Source organism: Choloepus didactylus, chromosome 14, assembly GCF_015220235.1.
Source record: "Choloepus didactylus isolate mChoDid1 chromosome 14, mChoDid1.pri, whole genome shotgun sequence".
Classification (NCBI taxonomy): Eukaryota; Metazoa; Chordata; class Mammalia; order Pilosa; family Megalonychidae; genus Choloepus; species Choloepus didactylus.
Window position 1 is genome coordinate 33,485,174 of NC_051320.1, and position 17,869 is coordinate 33,503,042.

Consider the following 17,869-nt stretch of genomic DNA (forward strand, 5'->3'; position numbering starts at 1 on the left):
TGTTACTCTGCATGATTCCTAATTCGGGGAGTGTGATTAGATTAGATTTTGTGAAGGCCCAGAATGCCTGAGAGGACCTCCTTCAGCACGGCTGCCCCTCACCAGACTCTGAGAGTTGAAAACCCAGAATGCTTTTTCCTCCCTCCTTCTTCCAGTATTTCAAAGATATTGCTCCACTGACTTTTTTTTTTTTTGTCAGACATAAGTTTAATAAGACTTACAGGAGTTATGGTTCCATGGCGGTGGTGGGCCAGGAAAGATGGAAGTTAGTGCTCCACAAAAGCAGGGTGTGCCAGGGGATGCCTTATAAGGGTTAAGACAAAAAGGGTGTGGACACAAGGGCATGGAGATCATTATCAGCAGTGATCAGGGGAGGGGTGTTTCAGTGCTCTGTTAACTCTAATGACTTTTAACATCTGTGTGAACCTGTCAAGTAGGCAGCTACATAAAATCACTATGGAAGGGAGGGCCCCTGGCCCTGAGCCCGCATAATCCATTCCCTCCACCCCACCATCCCCACGTAGCAGACTATGTTGACCATAGGACAGACATTGCATCCATAGACAACTGAAGAGTAGAAGTCCTCCTCCTGCCACACACACACACACACACACACACACACAGATAACAAATTTACAAAGAGATGCCGCCATGGCCAAGAAAGGGAATTAAACCATTTAGACAAAGGGTTTACTAATAATTGCTGAATTCTGCCAGGCCAGTAGAATATTCCACACAGTACAATTTGCAGGGGCCCCAGTCCAAGAAAGGGCAGTAGCACCTAAAGGTGGCAAGTCCATGCAAACCCAACATTGGGTTCAATTGTGTGCATGAGTTACTGCTGAGGCCCACTGCAGGAAGGTGTTTGCTAGGCAAAAAGAAAAATGTTTATGGGAAACAATAAAGGGTAATTTCTGCTGATTTAACAATATACATGCTAGAGTTCCATTGGTTGATAACAAGGACCAGGCAGAAGAAATTATGGGGAGGTCTTAAATACCAGGTATTCTTCTCTTGCAAATTTCGAGAGCCCTCTAGTGTTACATCAGTTGTTGTGCCGGTTTGAATGTATTGTGTCCCCCAAATGCCATTATCTTTGTGGTCTTGTGGGACAGACGTTTTGGTGCTGGTTAGATTTGCTTGGAATGTGCCCCACCCAGCTGTGGGTGGTGACTCTGGTGGGATACTCCCATGGAGGTGTGACCCCACCCATTCAGGGTGGGCCTTGATCAGTGGAGCCATATAAAACATGCTGACTCGAGACTGAACAAAGTGCAGCTGTGAGTGACGTTTTGAAGAAGATCAAGCTTGCTAGAGAGGAATGTCCTGGGAGAAAGCCATTTTGAAACCAGAACTTTGGAGCAGATGCCAGCCATGTGCCTTCCCAGCTAACAGAGGTTTTCTGGACGCCATTTGCCATCCTCCAGTGAAGGTACCCGATTACTGATGTGTTACCTTGGACGTTTTGTGGCCTTAAGACTGTAACTTGAAGTGGGGTCCCTTTCCCTTAATCCCAAAACATCTGCAAAGCAATAGTGTTGTGTAAACAGCATTAGGCCATGGGGGGGGGGGGAGTGAGACTGGGCCTGTACCAGTTAAAGAAATCAAAACTTTACCATTTAGGGGAGGCAAAGCTGCGGTTGCACGCATCAGCCAAGCGTAACCCTTTTAACAATAACTGCTCCAGGTCCAAGTGAAACTTTTTGTAACCCTTTAATAATCAGTAGCTGCTCCAGTCCCAAGTGAAACTCTTTGTGAAATTGTTTTTGTGAAATTGTTTTGTATGATCAATAACTGCTCCAGTTCCAAGTGAATCTCTTTGTGTAATTGTTTTTTGTGATCAAGAGCTAAACTGCCAACTCTGCTTCTGTTAGAATAGCTTGCTTGCTTGCGTTTCTAGGATACGGTTTCTGTCTATATAAGGCACCAGCGCACACAGGTGGGGGCTGCTTGCTGAACTCTCTGCGCGGAGTGAGAGACGGCAGCCGCCTGCTAGCTGGCTAATAAAAGGCTCTTTAAATTCTGTTTGGCTGTCTCGTACTTTAACTCACGGGCACCGTAACATAACTGTGTAGTGAAATAAACCCCCATTTTATAAAAGCCTATCCATCTCTGGTGTTTTGCATTCTGCAGCATTAGCAAACTAGAACAGATTTTGGTACCAGAGAAGTGGGGTGCTTTTGCTGCTGAGTCTTCAAATACCAAACATGTTGGAATGGCTTTTTAAATGGATAAGGGGGAGTTTCTGGAAGAGTTGTGAGGAGCTTGATAGAAAAGGCCAAAACTGCTTTAAAGAGACTGTTTGTGGAAATATGGACTCTAAAGATACTTCTGATGAGGCCTTGAACAGAAATGATGAATGTGTTGTTGTGAGCTGGAAGAAAGGCGATCCTTGTTTTAAAGTGGCACAGAATTTGGCAAAATTGAGTCCTGGTGTCAGATGGAAGGAAGAATCTGGAAGCAACAACCTGGAATACTTAGCTGAGGAGATCTCCAGACTACGTGTGGAGGATGTATCCTGGCTTCTCCTTGCAGCTTATAGTAAAATGCGAGCAGAGAGAGATAAACTTAGAACTGAACTCTTGGGTTCAAAGAAACCAGAAGTTGATGGCTTGGAAAATTACAGGCTTCCAGGGGGTGGAATCCCAGAAGCTGCCGCCCAACGTGAGGATGTAACCAAACATAGAACCCAGCCGCCATTTCAGTACAAGCCAGGATTGGAGATAGAATTATCCAGAAAGGATTTGTGGAAAGTCCTATTGTCTGATGGCTTTGACCCCTGCATGCTTCATGCAAAGCCAACAGAGTTTTTGCGAGATCTTTATAGACAGAGCCATTGCCAGTCTGGACTGGAGGAGACAGAAAAGGAACAAACTGAAGGAAAAATTTCTTCAAAGACAGAGCCATGGAGGTTGAGGTCTGGAGTCAGGAGGTCTCGGGCTGGGAGAGCGGAGCAGCCCACATGCATGGAAAGGGTGAGTTTGCCCTGGAGGTCGAGGGCGGGCTTTCCGCCTCGATGCTCTGGAAGAGTTTTGCCACCCGAGGTCCCAAAGAGGGTGGAGCACATTCCCAGGGAATTGGGGAGAGCCTGGCTGCCACCACACTGTTTGTAAGGGGTTGAGCATGTGCCCCGGAGATGGAAGGGAATCCGGGAGCTGCCCCGATCTTTGAGGAGGGTGGGGCCAAGAAGGTGGTCTCCCCAATGTGTGGGTATGTTGGAACACTCACCTAAGCATTTGGAGAGGAAAGGGCTGCCAAAAAGGCCCTTAGGAAGGGTTATACTCCCACTCTCTCAAGCCCCAAGGATGCAATGTTGTTCTGTAAATGACTCTCAGACTTTGAAATCTAATGGAGTTTGTCCTGCAGGTTTTAGGAACTGTTTTGGTCATGTTAACCCTGTTTTCTTTACTGTTTCTCCTTATGGCAATGGGAATGTTTATCCTATGAATGTCCCTCCTTTGTATATTGGAAGCATATAACTTGTTCTAAGTCCACAGATCCAAAGCTAAAGGAAAAGTATGCCTTAGGACTGACCACGCCTATATTTGATTTTGATGGGATTTTGTACTTAACTTTTGTTACTGAAATGGTTTAAGTTTTTGTGATATTGGGATGTAATGAATGTATTTTGTATTTGGAAAGATAATGTCATTTTGGGGTCCAGGGGGTGAAATGTGCCAGTTTGAATGTATTGTGTCCCCCAAATGCCATTATCTTTGTGGTCTTGTGGGACAGATGTTTTGGTGCTGGTTAGGTTTGCTTGGAATGTGCCCCACCCAGCTGTGGGTGGTGACTTTGGTGGGATACTCCCATGGAGGTGTGATCCCACCCATTCAGGGTGGGCCTTGATCAGTGGAGCCATATAAAACATGCTGACTCAAGAGACTGAACAGAGTGCAGCCGTGAGTGACGTTTTGAAGAAGAGCAAGCTTGCTAGAGAGGAATGTTCTGGGAGAAAGCCATTTTGACCAGAACTTTGGAGCAGATGCCAGCCACGTGCCTTCCCAGCTAACAGAGATTTTCTGGACGCCATTTGCCATCCTCCAGTGAAGGTACCCGATTACTGATGTGTTACCTTGGACATTTTGTGGCCTTAAGACTGTAACTGTGTAGTGAAATAAACCCCCATTTTATAAAAGCCTATCGATCTCTGGTGTTTTGCATTCTGCAGCATTAGCAAACTAGAACAGTTGTTAATCTGGACATAAAAAGGTTCCACATAGCCGTGCATAAGGATCCCATGGGAATAGGAGGCCCCGAATTGGTGATAAAGATTTTAATAGCATTTAGATTTTGTCACAATATTTTGGCTAATTCCTATTCCCAGGGACTCTGGATTCCTAACCAACATGGCTGCATAGGCCAGCACCAAGGCCAGTTGACCTTGTTTTCCTGTTCTGTACAGTCTGAGGCACAGACAACAATAAATCATTATTATTTCTCCACTTAGGCTGTAACAGGGCTGGCCCTGTAGCTTGGATTCTCAATGCTTGCGTTGGTTCCTCCATTAGAATTGTAATAGGAGCTGGGGCTGCAGCTCTGGGTATGGTATTCAGGGGAGTTAGGGCCTGATACAGCCTTTTGTTGTAGAGATTTTGTAGTCCTTAGCCCATGCTTGGGTCATTTGTTCAGTGAAATGGGTCCCTTGATCACTGTCTATTTGTGTAGCTATGCCATACAGAGTGCACACCCTTTCCAAACAGGTGATGCTGGCCTGCTGGTTCACCTTCCCCACCTGGAAAGCTAACTACAAAAGTCCTGTAGCCGTGTCCATGGCAGTAAAAGCATACCTCAAGAACAAAAGGGGACCAATGTAGTACACGTGTTCATCTGGTGTGGCAGCCCATGAGGTTGGCACAGACAGCACAAAGGGCACTCTAGTGATGTCCACTAGTTGCTGGCAACAGTTAACTTTCATCACTGATGGGCATCCCAGATGTCTTTCCACAATTCTTATTTCAACAGCTACCTCAGATGCAGCAACTTTAGCTGTTGAGTTTATAGGGCACTGGTCCAATAATCTAGTGCATTTCTGCACTCAGAGGGCTGGTATTGACAATGCTGTGCTGTAGCAGGTAGGCTCTCCACCTGGCCAGTGTGCTCAGCTGGGCACAGCCAGAGCATGGCTTAGAAGCTGTGTCAGTAATCCACCCCCAAATACGGATGGCCATTATTAAGGTGACTGGGCATCTTTGCATCAGTTCCTCCACTTGAAATAAGGCATTTTATGTGGCACACAATTTCTTTTTTAGGGGGCTGTATCTCAGTTCTGCCCCTTTCTGTAATGGGGACCAAAGCCAAGAGGCATTTGTTTAGAATGTTGCCTCTGCTACATACCCCACCCAAAGCCAATATTAGTTCTGGCTACATCCAATTCACAGGGCAGCTCTGTATCTGTGCCCCCCAGTGCTTGTGCCTGTATTATTTCCCTTTTTACCTCTTTAAACACAGTCTATTGGGAGGTGTTCCATTCCCAGGAATAGTCTTTCCTAGTCAAGACAAAAGTTTTAACATTTGGGCTAAGTGAGGAACAAAGGTCTCCAACACTCCAAAAATCTTAAGAAAGCCACTAGTTGCTTTGGCATTTGCAGCATGGGGAAACATTGCACCTTAAAAAGAGTTACTGGTTAGTGAAATAGAGTTACACTTGCGGTACTTTTTCCACTTAGCCAAGTCCTTTGCCATGAGACCATGGCAGATGGTCCAACTATGTACATAGCCTTGGGGAAGCACAATGAAAGTCCATTGTTGGCCTGCCCAGGAGAAAGCAAATGCAGGCTGGCTTGATTTTCAGGAGTTATGGTTCCACGGGTGCGGCGGGCCAGGAAAGATGGAAATTAGCGCTCTGCCTCCACTGACTTCTTGTTTGCATTGTTTCAGATGAGACATCTGTTGTCATCATCATTTTTATCCCTCCATATAGCACTTTTTTTTTCTAGTTACATTTAAAATTTTCTAATTGTTATTGGTTTTGGGTATTTTGCCATAAATACCCAATCATAAATGTGCCTTGGTGTAGTTATGTGATTCATTGATTTTCTTGGACTTATGAGTTTATACTTTCCATCAATTTTTTAAAATTGTGGTAATTATTTCTTTAAATATTTTTCTGTCCCTCCTCCCCTTTCTGGACTCCACTTACACCTATATTAGGTGTGCCAGTTTGAGTGTATTGTGTCCCCCAAATGCCATTATCTTTGTAGTCTTGTGTGGGGCAGAAGTTTTGGTGTTGGTTAGATTTGCTTGGAATGTGCCCCACCCAGCTGTGGGAGATGATTCTGATGAGATGTTCCCATGGAGGCGTGGCCCCGCCCATTTGGGGTGGGCCTTGATCGGTGGAGCTATATAAATGAGCTAACTTGGGGGGAGAAAAGAGAGTGCAGCTGGGAGTGATGTTTTGAAGAGAAGCAAGCTTGCTAGAGAGGAACATCCTGGGAGAAAGCCGTTTTGAGGCCGGAGCTTTGGAGCAGACGCCAGCTGCCTTCTTAGCTAACAGAGGTTTTCCGGACACCACTGGCCGTCCTCCGGTGAAGGTACCCGATTGCTGAGGTGTTACCTTGGATGCTTTGTGGCCTTAAGACTAATTGTTTAGTGAAATAAACCCCCGTTTTATAAAAGCCTATCCATCTCTGGTGTTTTGCATTCTCCAGCATTAGCAAACTAAGACATTAGGCCATTTGAAGTTGACTCTCAGATCACTGGCACTCTGTTCATTTTTTTTTAATGATCTTTTCTTTTTGTGTTTCATTTTGTATAGATTCTATTCCTGTGTCTTCAAGTTAAGTAATCACACTAATATTTTCTTCTGCAATGTCTAATATGCCATTATTGCTATCCAGGGCATTTTTTTCATCCCTCACATTGTATTTTCTGTCTTTAGAGGTTTGATTTGTGTCTTCTTTTATATCTTCCATGTACTTACCTAACTTTTTCAACATATGGAATAATTATAAAAGCAGTTTTAATATCTTTGTCTGCTAATTCTAACATCTGTTTCAATTGTGGGTCAGTTGTGATTCATTGATTTTTTTTTCTCCTCATATGGGTTATATTTTCCTGCTTCGTTGCATGCCTATAACTTTGGTTTGGATGCCAGACATGAATTTTATCTTACAGAGTGCTAGATATTTTTGAATTCCTGTAAGCATTGTTGATGTTTGTTTGGGGATGCAGTTGAGTTACTAGTTGAAAGCTTGATCTTTTTGGGTCTAGCTTGTAAAATTTGATAAATGGGACTGGAGAAGTGCTCACTCCATGGCTTGTCACTCCCCATTTCTGAAACAAGACCTTTCTAGAACTCTACTGAGTGACAAACAAATCATAATGTTTTGCGGGCTGTCTGGTAGAAAAAGGTACTCTTCCTGGACCTGTGTGATCACAAGGCATTCTTATCACTAATTATTTTGGGTGGTGCTTCTTCAGCCTTCACAGGTATGCACTGATCAGTGCTCAGCTGAATACTGGACGAGGAGCTCAATCTCCCTCCAAGATCCCCAGAGTTCTCTCTATGTGCAGCTTCCTTTTTTCTGGTGCTCTATCCTTTGTACTCTAACTGCCATAGTCTCCCTGCACTCTCAGGTACATCTCCTCAATTTCAGGAATCTGGCAGCCTGCTGAGCCTTGTCCTTGAAACTCTCAGGGATGTAAACTGAGCAACTGTAGGGCTCTCTTAATTCATTTGTGGTCTCTTGGGGATCACTCTTCTCCATTGCCTGATATCCAGCGTGTTAGAAACTGTTTTATGAACTTAATCCATTTTGTAATTGTTTCAGACAGAGGAAAATCTGGTTCCTTTTTTCACCATCTTGCCTGGAAGCCCTGTCTCCCTTCATTCTGAAAGCTGTTGCTTTGTTTCTAAGGGAGTTCCTGCAAAACTCAGGGTAATCTCTTTTTAGCTCATAGGTCTGTCCTGGCAACCCTTGGTGTAATACTCCCAAACACTTGGTAAAGATCCAGAAGAAGGAGTTGTGTGTGGTGTAGAGTTGCTCTGTGCCAGAGGCTCCTCAGGATACTAATCTCTCACATGAAATCACATTCAGTTGTTAAATGCTCATTAAAGTTGGGTTCCTTGCTTCTTACTGCCTGTACGCGGGATTCATTTCCTCCTGCCATTCTCACAGGAAGCTGTGGTTCTCTTCTCTTCTATGAAAGTCTAAACAATTTTTTGTGTTTAGTTCATTTATGTTTCTTTGTATCCTTGGCTCTCTGATGGGTGCCCCCCCTAAAAAACAAACAAACAAACAAAAAAACCACACATGCACAAAACCAAGAACAAAATCCCTAAAACAAAAATAAGCTGGTTATTTTGTAGCTTCACTGATTGGGTGAATAGGTTGGGTACTGGTGAAAAGAGATATTCTCAGGGAACTGTTCTCATGGAACTTTCTGCAATTTATCTAATAAAGAACTTGTTTCTTGTAACCTATGTCTTAATTCTGGTTTACTTTTCTTTTTGCAGCACATCTTTACTAATTCTTTTAGTGAGGACCTAAAGATGATAAACGCTCTTTATCTGTAAATGTCTGATTTACCCTTGATCTTGAAGTTATATTTTGGCTGATTATAAAATTTTATGTTAAAAGTCATTTTTCCTCAGTGCTTTGAATATATTATATTATTCAGTTGCATTCTGGCACTTCTTGCTGCAATAGAGAAACCTAGTCTAAATGCAATATTATCCTTTGAAAGTACGTTTTTTTTTTTTTTTTATGGTAGCTTTTGAGATTATGGCTTTATAAATACAATTCTCAAGTTTCTCCATGGTATATCTACATTTGTATATATTTTAATTTATCCAGTTTGGCATTTGGAGTATAATTGTAATATATGGATTTAAATATCTCTTTGATACTAGCATTTATACCTCCAAATAGTCTCTATTTTCCATTTTTTATTCTATTTTTTTTATGCTGGAAATTCTATTTTTATATATACATGTGTTTTAACTCTTCTTTCATATAATTTAACTCTATCTATGAGGGATGAATTCCTCAGTGTGACCTTCCATTTTCCAATTCAACAATTTGTCTTTTGGTGTTTTTTCATGTCTATGACTATTTTTTATTTAAATGATTTCTAATTATTCATTTTTCACGACCACCTGAGATCAACCTTTATTTCATAATTTCCTGTTTTAATAGAAGTTTTGACCTCAGTTTTCTCTCTGACCAACTTAAACATATTTATTTTAATAACCTTTTCAGATTATTTCATAACTCTAATTTAATATGGAATGAATTCATGTTCCACTTCTTGATTTCGTTGGTTATTTTACTTGCATTAGATTTCTTACTTCAAACCTTTGATTTTTAGGTTCATTTGGACTGAACTTTATTTTTCTTTTGGTTGCCTTCTCTACCCCTTTCCTCTGTACTTCTCTCTGGGTCCAGTGGTTTTGAGTTTGGGCACCTTTCCCTCTTGGCCTCCAGTCTAGAACTAGGTCCTATCATGGCTCGTTAGTATTATGACCCATGTTGATACGGTGAAGTGAAGAGACATGTCAAACAACCAGCTAATTACTGCTTTGGCTCTAGATTGTGGGGCCAAGTCTGTTTTCCACCCTTCCAAGCCCCACACACTCCAGGCTTCAGTTGGCAGAGATTTTTCTTCAGGCTTCTTCATGAGCTGGGAGACCTTCTCTGTAGCCTTGACCCTCCAGCAGTAAGACTTTTCCAGGTTCCTCATCTCTTATCTCATATTTAATCTCCACGACTTCCCTTCTTTATATTGATCATCTGAACATCACAAATAATATAAACAAAGTAATTCTTGGAATATGTTTGTATCCTTTAATCAGTTATGAGTCTTTCTATTCTGTAATACCATATCACTGGTATTTCTCTGAAGAGTTTTTAACATGAAGCAATTCTTATTAATTTTTAAAAAATAAAGTTGGTTTTAATATTTAAAAGTTGAATTTTATGGTTAATATATTTTGAATGGCTGAATCTTCATTTGGATTTTCCCTGGGTTTAGAGCAGTGTTGTTAAATGGAAATGTAACTTAAGCCACAGATGTGACCCAGAAATATAACTTCAAATTTTCTAGCAGTCACCTTCAAAAACAGTGAAAAGTAACTGGGGAAAATTTTAATATTTTATTTTATTTAACCCAATATATCACAAATATTAAGATATCAATATATAACATTTACATGATAGTTTGCATTTATTTTCATACTTAGGCTTTGAAATCCAATGCTATAGAATCTCTCCTTTCCTATTAGCCACATTTCATGTGCTCAGGAGTACATGTGGCTAATAGCTGCTATTTGGCATGTCACAGATCCAGACAATAAATTTTGAAAGGGAAAAGACTCTCTCTACAGATGCTGAGGTACAGGTTAAGTTCAAAGCCAGTCCTGTTAAATAGGAGGTGTTTAAAAGTCACAATTAAAATGTATAAATATTTTAACCAGTTAGTTAAATAGCTAATGCCTTTTTTTGTCTCCATTCGAGTATTTTTCTCTGGCAAATATTTTTTATGTGGGAAAACTCATAAATAATTTGTCTCATCATAATTCTTTTGAAAATGTTCCCAGATTTAGATGCTGCAAAAATCATAGACATCCTCAATTTCATTTCATTACAGTTCAGAATATAAATTGGTTCATCAGGATGTTCCTCTCACAGGTCATGATATTCCAAGACAAAATTTTATAATTACAAAATTCAATCTTGTTCTTTGCTTAGCTCCATTTGCAAGCTTTGGTTACTATAATGGAAATTTGCTAAAAGTGTTTAATGTTGAAATTTGTCATCACTCTTATTTATAGAGTACTTTTACCAACTCCAATTCTATTTCTACTTCACAGTTTATAATGGAATAAATATGTGTGTGAGTATAAAGTATTTATTTTGTCAAAATGCTGTTCTTCAGTACAATTTGTATTAGTGTTATCTACTAAAAAAAACAAATACTTGTATCTTCAGTATTGACCTGATGGTTTTGTGCATTTTTCCCAAAATAGGCTGTAGGGCCCAGCATTAAATATTTCTCTGACCACTGCTGGAGTCCTGGTGGATTAGTCATTCATAGATGCTGATGACTGAGCTCACTCCATTTTATTTTAAATAGAGTTGCTAGTTAAATGAGAACTGTTCCAGGTTAACGGGGGGTTGATGATGACTTATTAATAGGGAATTAAATGTATAAAAATGCATAACATGTAGAAATTACTATTTTGATTATTCTTAAAATTATTGCACAATGCTAAAATATATTGTTTCCCATGTCAGAAATAATGATAATTATAGAAAATTGTCACATACTTATTTGTCTACACAGAAAATTACCAATTCCTATCAATATTTCATTAATAAATAAGTTACTTGCTGGGTATTTGTGCCAGTTTGGATATATTATATCCCCGCAAAAGACATATTCTTTAATGCACTCTTGTGGGGGCAGACATATTAGTGTTGATTAGGTTGGAATCTTTTGATTTAGTGTTTCCATGAAGATGTGACTCAATCAACTGTGGGTTAATATTTGATTAAATTATTTCCATGGAACTATGGACTCCACCCATTCGGGGTAGGTCTTGATTTAATCACTGGAGTCCTATAAAAGAGCTCACAAACAGAAGGAGCTCAGAGTGGTTGAGAGGAACATTTTGGAGAGAAGCTAATAACTGACATTGGCACATGACACTTGGAGATGCTTGGAGACATTTGAAGATGCTAGGCCAGAGTTTGCTCCAGAGAAGCTAAGAGAGGACTCCCTAAGCTTAGATGCACAGGAGCTGAAGAAACTAAGAAAGACTTAGAGACATTTTGGAGAAAGCCATTTTGAAATGCAACTTGGGAGCAAAAAAACAGCAGATGCCAGCCCCATGCCTTCCCAGCTGACAGGTGTTCCAGACGCCATTGGTCATTCTTCAATGAAGGGATCATCTTGTTGATGCCTTAGTTTTTGCATAAAAGTGTTTATGGCCTTAGGACTACAAATTTGTAACAAAATAAACCCCCTTTATAAAAGCCAATCCATTTCTGGTGTCTTGCCTAATGGTAGCATCAGCAAACTGGAACAATACTCCATTTTTTTTTTTTTTTCTATATTCTAGGTATATTTGCTTTCTTGCTCAATACAGAACAAAATCATTTAAAATCGGAAATGAAAAAATTAAACTTATTATGTTTTGCAAATCCTTACCAAGTGATGGAATGACATAAAATTGAAAATAAATGCAAGTTTTGCATAATTATTGGTATTTTAAATACTAGAAATTACTTGACATGTAATTTAGTTGATTTTTCTGAGCTAAAGTTGAGATGCTATGATTCTGAAGTTTTCCATCAGAATATTTAGATTTTGTAGGAAAGGTTCCATTGACCTGTTTTTGCCTAAAGATAAAATTACTTTTAGTTCTCCTGTAAATGGACATAAATGGTGAAACACGGGAAGTTTCATACAGTAAATGCTTTTCATTTACTGTGGCAAGTGGGTTTCAAACTGAAAGAGATTCTTCTCCCATTAAATATCTGGTCTAATTATAAACTTCCTTTTGCCAGTACAGTGCAACAGGGATAGAAGAAGACTGTCAATTGCAAATAAGATAAACATTAGAATTCTTGAAGATTACACATTGGAGAAATGCTTTAACTCTGTATGCCCTAGTGTTGAAGAGAACTCTCTTTGCCTTGTTAATAGTATCAATCCATATTTGCTGAGATAGAGTGAATGAAAATTTTGAACTTTATATTTTTAATAATAAGCAAATTGTAAAATTGTTGATGGATTTTTCATTTATCATAGTATAGATGAACAATGTAGATGTATCATTGTGCAAATTGAAATGACCATGTTGTCAGAGATTATCATAAAGAAACAGGATTGAATGGAATACAAAAAAAATATCACCAGTACTGATGGACAGAGAACCAAATATAGAATATGATCTACCTTGGACCAGACATTTCCTTCAGTGCCATTTACTAAATCAGTTGAACAATATTTCCTGAAAAAAATTGAAACTAACTCTAACACTAAAGAGGTGCAGTCTCTATATTATTTGTTTTATGTGAAGTTACCTTTAAATTCCGTTTACTGAAACTGTATTTAATTTATTTCTTGGTATGTATTCAGTTCCTCTTGGCAAATATTTTGTGAAGATATTTTTCATCATAAAGTCTTGAGACTTTACAGCTTAAAGGATCCTTTAAGTTAAAAATAACTCTCTGAACTAATTGGACCAATTGGCCGTTTTATCCAGAAACTGATGTCCATTGCAAATGGTATCCTATTTATAATGGTGCCTGTATAGGACTGTTTCCATGGAGATACGCCATACATTTACCAAAAAAAAAAATTTTCTGTAGGTAAGGTAACAGTGGGCTTTATCCTAAATTACAGTGTGAATGGAAGTGAGGAGTTTAAACTGTTTGGGAGGAGTGGGTATATTTTATTCTAGGAAGTTTAGTCATCTACATTTTTTGCAGGTTCCTATTTTTCTTGTTTGTTTCTTTGTTTTGTTATCATAATTCATAGGCCAGAATCATCAAATGCCCACCCCCACCCCCACCCAGAGGTATTTGTGCCTGTTGATTTGGCCAGAGCCTGTTTTGCTAAGTATATGGTTTAGCCTCTTGACAAGGATGAATTGTTTGTTTTAATTGCCCTAGGCCCTCAGGTGTTTTTTTGTTTCTTTGTTTGTTTGTTTGTTTTTAGAGCATTGACAATCCCTGCTTGATTTTTAGGTGCCTGATATTTTCTTCTTTTGTGTCATCACTTTTGGATGTTGTGATTTTTCTCTTGTATCTTTACATGCAGATCTTTTCTCAGGTGTTCTTTGGCTGTTATCAGACCTTTTGGTGGTATCTACCAAAACTTCTGCCCTGGCAACATTCACAAAGGGACCCCCTGAAAATCTTCCCAGGCATCAGAGAATGTACTATTTTCTGCACTGGATAGTGTCTGATAGAAATTTCTAACTTTATAGAATTGTGTTAGTCAAACTATCCCAGTCATTTCAAAACTGTGCTTATGCCCATGGGCACTTAAATTTCACTGATCAATTATGTTTGAACCCAATAGTTGGTACCAACAAGAGACAGTATCTTTCATGAAAATCTATTGATTACATGAATGATAAGTAGGACTGTTTCTAAAATTGCAAAAACATTCATTGCTTGAACTTTATCTTTGTTTTTTGTTCTTAATAATAGAGTTTTAAAGTTCTCTTTTTATTACTATGCTTTCATATATTTTATCTATTTTGACTATACAACAATGATAAGAGAGATTAACTATCCTAGTAATATTTGCTTCAGATCCAACAGCAAAAATATCTGTTAAAAAACTCACTGATACAGTAAACTGTGCTCAATCATTAAATACTATGGGCTAATACAGAGTAAAATAAAGCATGTTAAAATGTTTCATGAACTGTTATACAAAGGTTAATTATTTTTGCTATTAGTTATTATTATACCTTCTTACTGGTTTACAATAGTATCTTCACTATGAAGATGAAAAGTCAGAATAAAATTAAGTCATTTTTCATTTATGTAAGCACATGCTTTACTGGTTGTTCCAGTTTGCTAAAGCCACTGTTATGCAAAAGACCAGAAATGGATTGGCTTTTATAAAGGAGATTTATTAAGTTACAAATTTACAGTTCTAAGGCCATAAAAGTGTCCAAACTAAGGCATCAGCAAGATGATACCTTCACTGAAGGATGGCTGATGGTGTCCAGAAAACCTCTGTTAGCTGGGAAGGCACATGGCTGGCATCTGCTGATCCTGGGTTGTGTTCCAGCACCACTCTCAGCTTCTGTGCATTCTTGGTTCTTTCTCTCAGGAGGTTTCTTTCTAAGCGCCTGGGGGTCTTGTCTTAGCATATCCTGGGGCAAACTCTGGGTTTCATCTCTTAGCTAAATGTCCTGCAGTCTGCATCTCCAAGCATGTCTAAATATCAGTGTCAGTAAGTGTCTGGGCCTGTTAGCCCCTTTTAAAGGACTCCGGTAAACTAATCAAGACCTACCCTGAATGGCTGGGGTCAAACCTCCATGGAAACATCCAATCAAGAGGTCATACCCTAATCAAAAAGATTAATCAATCTCCCCCCACAAGATTGCATTAAAGAATATGACTTTTTCTGGGGGACATAATGTATACAAACTGGCACACTAGTCAGCCTGGCCAAAGGTTATTATTAAAATGCCTCATCACCATTCTTGTGTTTCTCTAGTAAAATCTCTCCAAAAAGATGGCTTTGTGGTTGACAGAGAATGGGATTTGTAGTCAGTCTGTCTGGGTTTGTATCCCAGCTCTTTCATAAACTTGACCTGAATTCTTTTCCCTGAAAAAAATTGGTGTAATAAAATGGCCAATCTTGGAGGGTTGTTATGAATTAAATAAAATAAAACTTTTATCTAGCAAATGTAAAAAATTCTCTTGTTCTCAAATATTTGTCACTACTTCCATCATTCATTTTATCAAATGACCTTCCTTTGTAGAAAAAATTAGAAGCCTTTAAATGGATGCTCTATCTTTGTCCCCCTACCACATCTCCAAGTATGTGGTTATACTCATCCTCCTGTAACAATGGGGGAGCATCCTCACCTGTTGAAGACAGTCTTCTCAAGTTTTCTTTGAACATTTTGCTTTCCCTCTTTGTTAACCTTGAGTTCTTTTAATTTATCTTCATCTTGATAGGTTCAATTTTTCCATTTCTAATTATTTCTTCTCATTAGCATTCAAACCTCTTTCATCATTGTTTATATTAATATTATCCTCCTTTGACTCCCTCATTGATCTCTCATTACCCTAAGTTACTGACCTACCTTCACTCTCCTTCAAAGACAAACCTCTTGAGAGCTTTGTCTATATTTGGTTGTCTCTATTTCACCACTTTCCATTAATTCTTCAACCAACTAATAACTTGGCTTCCATTTGCATTGCTCCATCAAAACTGTTCTGGTTAACCATGCTGATAAATTCAATGCACATTTTTTCCTGTCATCTTATTTGTACTCCCAATAGCATTGCACACTCTTGATCACTCCCTAAGTTTTGATGCATCCTTTGCTCATCTTCCATGACACCATGTTTTTCTAGTTTTCCTTTGCTTTTCTCTCTCTTTCTCAGTTCCCTTTACCAACCAATTCTCTTCTAGTCAAGAGCTTGTCAAACTTTAGTTAACATATGTATCACCAAGGGATATGCAAAATGCAAGTTATGAGTCAGTAGGTCTGGAGTTGGTTCTGAGACACTATATTTCTAACAAACTTCCTAGTAATTCTAATGCTATTATTCCACAGACAACATCTTGAGGAAATCTAAATCCTTATGTCGCACACATTTCTCTTAAAACTCCTCACTCATAATTCTTTCCCCAAGCACTCTCAACCACTCCCATGGTTTAAATAGCACACATATGCTGATGGCTCCTAAATTGAAATATATGGATTGGATCCCTTTTCTAATTTCCAGATCCGTATATAAAGTTTCTACTTGATATTATCTCTTAGATGCTTTATTGGCATTATAAACGTCTAATCCCAATAAATGAACTCTTAAGTTTTCCTCCAAATCTTTTCCTCATCATAATTACCTTTTTCAGTCAGTGGCACCTCCAGCCACCCAATGGTAAAGCCAGAAATTTGACGCCAAACTTACTTCCTTTGTCTGCCATATGCAATCCTTACTAAGCCATATTTCTCCCTCCTTTGTGTTTATTCAGATGTCTCCTTTGTAGGAGGGAGAAATATGGCTTAGTAAGGATTACATAGGGCAGATAAAGTATTTTATTTATTTTAATATATTTATTTTAAATATATTACAAAATATAAATTTTATATTTTGTAATATATTTCAAGATTGTTCACTTATTTTCTGCTCATACTACCAATTCTTGCTCAAATCTAGCTTCTACTTATTCTTCATGCCTTAGCTTAAATGTAATTTTTTAGTGTACCTTTCATAACTATTCCTACTGATAAGTAATTTAATTCTTCTTGTTACAACCTTTCATAGTACTCCATGCTTTTCCTTAAAGGCTCTTTTCAAAACTTGTAATTACACATTTACTATTATCATAATTATATATTTATTCCCCAACTCCCACACCAGACTGTGAACTTCATGAAACCAGGGATTAATGTTAGTTTTGTTTAACGCTGTGCTGCAATTTAAAAAAGAGCTTGGGCTTCAAATATATTTTTTGAATGAATGATTTCAACTTAGATAAATATAAGAGGATAGAGTTTTAATCGAGATATCTTGCCCCTCCAACTCTGTAATTTGTTCTGCCACTGTGATTCTTAAGTCACTAAAATTGAATTATTTTTCGACCGCCATTAATTTAAATAGCTCCTTGATTTCTCCCTTAGGCCTTGATGCTAGGTGTGGTAGTTCATTCACTGTTTCTGAATGTCAGGAGTCCATAAGATACTCTGTAATTGGGCTAACGGGAAACCAGAATTTTATATATTTTGTTAAAGAACAGTTAATGACACAATGTCTACACAAAGAACTGACACCTAGAATTAAGAAAGCTAGAGCTACTAGTGACCAAAAATGACAAATTGATTTCCTCTCTAGTGCCTATATCTATTGATTGCTACTGACTACTTCAAGTGCTAGGATGTGAATGAATGCAAGGACAGTTGAGCACAGTGGCAAGGAGCCCTGCAATCCATTTGCAACACCTGCCATAGTTGCAGGGTAGGAGCCTGGAGCATCCTGATGTCTCTTCCAATTCTGATTTGGTGCACATGTAAGGGATTTGAAAAACAGGCAGAATATTTGCTTTACTAAATGTTACAGTACTAGTTAGAGACAATGTCAAGACTACAGTTTAGACTTCCTAAATCTGATCTCAAATCCAGTCCCATTACTTGGTTCTAGATTTTTCTTTTAATTTAACT